Here is a 6,173-nt window from a genome sequence, read left to right on the forward strand (position 1 = left end):
TGTCTGACTTGGGCTTTTCAAGCGTGTCCCTCGTCCTTGAAACCTGTGTTTGCAAATCGAAGCGTCGAGTGCAAAGCAATTCTCGGTACCTAATCCGACTGCAGGTATAAGAGATTTCGGAAATGACCACAGGCATACATTTTCAAGAAAACTTTATGCGTTGGGTGGTTTACTTGCCTATAGTTGTGTATATGATACTCCTTGTGATAGTAAAAATTAGTGAGCAGCCAAATAACATTGGAAATTCAATAAAAGTTCATGCAATTACACGTGTCTCTTTCATCAAAATACCTTCCAAATATAGTATGTATGAAATAATATGACTAATATTGAAAAAATATAAATTTAAAAAAAAAACAAGTGCGGGACTCGACCCAAGGGATGTACCGATTACGAAGCTTGAACGCTAACCATATGACGGCCGCATTCTCGTACTCAGGCTGCAATGCACCAGTACATCACTGACGCGTAAAACTTCTCTGTCGAAATCGCCTAAGTAGTATCCCTTACTTCTTGCATTTTGTGTTGTCCTTATGGACTACCAAAAGAGTACAAAGTTTGAATCCATGATCCGAACCTCATTGCCTCCCCTTGATAGATCTAACCAGGCATTCTACACATTTTACATTATTTTCATAACGACACACTTGTTATAAGAGAGACCTAAATTTAATCTTATATGCAACACTTCCAAATAATTACAATGTAAATACTAGATGCTATATAAATAGTAGGACATGTAGTAGATAAAGTACAGTTCGTACTAGTTCATGAGAAGTAGGATAAAAAAGAGTACAGTCAGGTAGATTTAAACTGAAGGCAATGGCAGCGATGGACGTAGAGGAAGAGGAAAGTGATAGAACAAAACTAACGAACAGCGGCGGAAGTAAAGTGGTGAAAGTGATTGAGAAACGAAACGAAAAATAAGCGTAACTGGGAGAATTTCTTTACAGTCCAGCGTAAGGAATCAGCAACTGCGTCTTGCTGTACATTCATCCACTGAGTACCTCTGACTTGCCATTGTGATTAGCGTGGCAACTGCTTCAGCTTGCCATCGTTTGCTGAATCTGTATGTAGCCACAGTGCTTACTAGTCAGTGGAGCAGTTAAGGATGATCTTTATGGTTCAAAATGTGATATTTTACAAAGATTTTGAAGAGTGATAATATGCCGATGGTATCCACATATTTCTACGCAAATCTCCTACGCGAAACTGAAATTGTGGGGAAACTAGAAAGGTACGAACCCTAAGCACTGAGAAATTCGTTTTCTTTGTTTCATTCTGTTAAATAAACCATTTTCACGCCCATTCTCTTGGTTTGTTACTTAATTAATCAACTGCAAAGCGTTTCAATTTGAAAACACCTGTACTAAACGTCGAAATGACAAACAAAATAATCTTATGTAGAACATAAGTTACTTCAATTTTAGTTAAAGTAACACTGAGGTTGTGGAATAGTAGTGACAAAAGAATTACTTGAAGAGGAGCGGCATTTACTTCTTTGTTAACTGACTAATAGGTTCTTGGAAAGTTATTGTCTTAAGTAAGTCTTCAGAAACCTTCACGTAAACTTTTATTTGTTTACATTGCTGTAGTACAAGAAGAAAGTGTACAAAAATAAATTAAAGTATAGAGAATACTTACGCTCGACATTATTTCCTGATGTTGAAGAGCTGCAGAAGTCTTGTAACGTTTGAGACAGTCTGATCGGGCATCATTACCCAATTAAGATTGCTTTAAAAGGGAACCAAAAACATTTCTTCATGGCGCATGGCAAAATTGTTGACACTAAAATAATTTTACAGGGAAGAAATACAGCCAGAGTTCAAAGTTTTTATTCTGCAGGCTACAACACAGAAAAATAACACAGAAATGGAGATTAAACCGCTTGTTAGTGAACGATCAGGAACTGGTTTGCCGCCAGACATCATACTTCAGCGAGCAAACCGGTTCAGAAATGCCTCCGGGCAACTGAATTAATGTAATCTCTAAGCAGCTATTTACGTGCAAACTTCTGACGTATTAGTATGAAGAATATTCGATCAGGCATTAAAGCTACATATAAAATTTCGGTGTAAATAAAATTAGCATGTATGCCTGACAGAAACAAACAATGAGACAGGTGTGACATCAGGCTATAAACAAGTCATTCTTATCTTAAAGGTAATGTGCCGCGCTGCTTCAAAACATTTAGTAATTGTATCAGTTTCACCACAAGCATTCTGAAAATTATAATCATATCGTCATCCTAGATGTCACAGTACTTGACACGCTTTGATTACGATTATCCTTATGTACAGGAATCACCAAGATCGACTGTAAATTCTTTATGTCAATGTTTCTAGTTCCTGGCTACGTTACACAGACACAACGGCTATTCTTGCACAAGGCCGCTTGAAAACAGTAACGATAACAGAAGGAAATAGAGAATTAACAGCCGATCTCGGTGTTTTCTGTCAAAAACATTTGTCAGAATCATTCTGTAAATGTGTCAGAGCCTCGCGAGCGCCCTTTGCCTCCAGGTAGCTGTAATATAGGGCAGAATTACAAAAACGAGCGTAGCTTTTCGAGATGGAAATCAGTGCGCGGCAGCTTCGGCAGTAGACATCCGGGGCAGACGACGCCCGCATTCCCGGCCGGCCTTACGTCGCTAATAACGCGCCGCAGCAGATTCGGCATTCCAGCAGGCACTAGCCTCTCAGCACAACACGCCCACGCCCTCGCTTATTGTGGTGGCAATCTTCAGCGCGCCGCACAACCGACAACACTCCCACTTCATTTGTAGCATTCTCCGTTGGGTTCCATCCGGCTATTTTCTGACCGACGGGGCAGCGCGGATTCTCTCACGCTTGTTTGTATCAATGAAGCGTGTAGTAAATGTAATGAAGGACACTGCATAGTACACCGTAAAACACAGACACGGTGATAACAGTATTACATGCCAAGGCAGACCGCTACAATAGTAAGTAATACGATATTACAGTTCCTGTGTTATTCCGAGAATTAGGATGCAATGTTCCTTCTTGGAGTAGCATAGGCACTGCAATATATTTTATATCCGCCGACACCGGGCAAGCAACTTTCAAGTAAAATGTCTTCCTTGTACGGGAATATACTTACAGGGTTATTACAAATGACTGAAGCGATTTCACAGCTCTACAATAACTTTATTATTTGAGATATTTTCACACTGCTTTGCACACACATACAAAAACTCAAAAAGTTTTTTTAGGCATTCACAAATGTTCGATATGTGCCCCTTTAGTGATTCGGCAGTCATCAAGCCGATAATCAAGTTCCTCCCACACTCGGCGCAGCATGTCCCCATCAATGAGTTCGAAAGCATCGTTGATGCGAGCTCGCAGTTATGGCACGTTTCTTGGTAGAGGAGGTTTAAACACTGAATCTTTCATATAACCCCACAGAAAGAAATCGCACGGGGTTAAGTCGGGAGAGCGTGGAGGCCATGACATGAATTGCTGATCATGATCTCCACCACGACCGATCCATCGGTTTTCCAATCTCCTGTTTAAGAAATGCCGAACATCATGATGGAAGTGCGGTGGAGCACCATCCTGTTGAAAGATGAAGTCGGCGCTGTCGGTCTCCAGTTGTGGCATGAGCCAATTTGCCAGCATGTCCAGATACACGTGTCCTGTAACGTTTTTTTCGCAGAAGAAAAAGGGGCCGTAAACTTTAAACCGTGAGATTGCACAAAACACGTTAACTTTTGGTGAATTGCGAATTTGCTGCACGAATGCGTGAGGATTCTCTACCGCCCAGATTCGCACATTGTGTCTGTTCACTTCACCATTAAGAAAAAATGTTGCTTCATCACTGAAAACAAGTTTCGCACTGAACGCATCCTCTTCCATGAGCTGTTGCAACCGCGCCGAAAATTCAAAGCGTTTGACTTTGTCATCGGGTGTCAGGGCTTGTAGCAATTGTAAACGGTAAGGGTTCTGCTTTAGCCTTTTCCGTAAGATTTTCCTAACCGTCGGCTGTGGTACGTTTAGCTCCGTGCTTGCTTTATTCGTCGACTTCCGCGGGCTACGCGTGAAACTTGCCCGCACGCGTTCAACCGTTTCTTCGCTCACTGCAGGCCGACCCGTTGATTTCCCCTTACAGAGGAATCCAGAAGCTTTAAACTGCGCATACCATCGCCGAATGGAGTTAGCAGTTGGTGGATCTTCGTTGAACTTCGTCCTGAAGTGTCGTTGCACTGTTATGACTGACTGATGTGAGTGCATTTCAGGCACGACATACGCTTTCTCGGCTCCTGTCGCCATTTTGTCTCACTGCGCTCTCGAGCGCTCTGGTGTCTGAAACCTGAAGTGCGGCTTCAGCCGAACAAAACTTTATGAGTTTTTCTACGTATCTGTAATGTGTCGTAACCATATGTCAATGAATGGAGCTACAGTGAATTTATGAAATCGCTTCAATCATTTGTAATAGCCCTGTAATTGATATAGGGCTACAGGTTGTAGACACATAGTTTACAACATACGGACGTTTGGGTAAGCCAAATGGTAAGGCGAGCGCTTGTCATAAGTGGGAACCTGGGTTCGAGTCCCGGTCCGGCACAAATCTTCACTGTCGTATTCCATTGTACAGCTGACGGTTGTCCATTTTAGCAACTACGAATACATTTCTTGTAGTAGTAAGTCCCTCCAAGTGCGGGAATCACAACAAATGTGTGAGTGCAGGTCATGAACACGCGGTGACGTATGGGGGTTTGGGTTGGTGCGGCAGGCGTGCTCCGGTAGCCGAAGTGGTTAAGGCGGATGCTCATGTAAATCGAGAAATCTGGGTTCAAGTCCCGGTCCGGTACAAATTTTCATATATCACAATAAATTGTGCAGCTGAGGTCTAATCAAATTTGCAGCTGCGAAAACATTTCTTCTATTTGGAAAATAACAGGAATAAATTTTCAGGGTGGAATCTACTTACATTCCTCGACTACTTGCCTGCGTAGAGACCGTCAGACTTCCAATCGCTGCCGCACAGGAATACAGAATGAACCCACACTGTATTGAGCAATTTCGAAAGTTATTGAGAGCTTCTGTAAAGTTTGGAAGGTAGGAGACGAGGTACTGGCAGAAGTAAAGCTGTGAGTACCGGGCGTGAGTCGTGCTTCGGTAGCTCAGTTGGTAGAGCACTTGCCCGCGAAAGGCAAAGGTCCCGAGTTCGAGTCTCGGTCGGGCACACAGTTTTAATCTGCCAGGAAGTTTCATATCAGCGCACACTCCGCTGCAGAGTGAAAATCTCATTCTTTATTGAGAGATAATTTCTGAGTATTTTGGTACGACTGTCTCGTGGCTTCCAATCGGTATTCACAAAGTAACTGCAATTCGTATGACTACTTACATCCATTTATCATGTATTGAACTGAAAATATCTTCACCTCCGTGCAAATGTAAACGGTATGTGATGTGTGCCTTGTTTGGAAACAAATTTGTTCCATCCACTTACTACACGCCAACGATATTATTGCACTCGTCCTCTCGTGGCCGTTATCGGAAACGCGCGGTCACTTTACACTAAAGAACTACCTTGGTGATCAAGGAAAAGGCATCGCCTTGTGAATGATTTCAAGTCAGTTGTGCGTATACTGACAACTGGTTCAGCGCGTCCTGATGAAATAGCACGATAAAAACTCACGACGAGCCGACTGAAGCTTACTCACTCCCAGGAGAAGTAATATTGTGTTCGACTAACACGATGCTTACAGTTGACAACAGTAATACTCACTATATTTTTCGCCTCCAAGTACTGCTCAGTTCTGTCTCGCATTTGTTTTGTGGCTGTGTTAGTTGTACGTTAAGAGCACTGTATAACAACATGGTCAGATGTACTGGTATAGAGTTGGCTGATGCGTGTATTGATTCACAGAATGTAAAGGAAAAGCGGTACAACTGTGCTCTGCTGAGCGACGGCAACCACATGACATTACTTCTGCATCTGTAGATAGGTGCCTAAGAGGAACCGCATCCTTCCTGTTTTGGTGCTTGCATCTTACATGCTTTTACATTATTGTGGAACTATTTTCACAGAAACAACGGTGCCTGGGGCAACAAATCGAATAAATCCTAATTTCATTATTACTCTGAAACGAGCCGCCGGAGACCACAAGTCTTTAGACCAAATAAATCAGAACATATTCGTGAACAACC

Source organism: Schistocerca nitens, chromosome 3 (assembly GCF_023898315.1).
Source record: "Schistocerca nitens isolate TAMUIC-IGC-003100 chromosome 3, iqSchNite1.1, whole genome shotgun sequence".
Taxonomy (NCBI): domain Eukaryota; kingdom Metazoa; phylum Arthropoda; class Insecta; order Orthoptera; family Acrididae; genus Schistocerca; species Schistocerca nitens.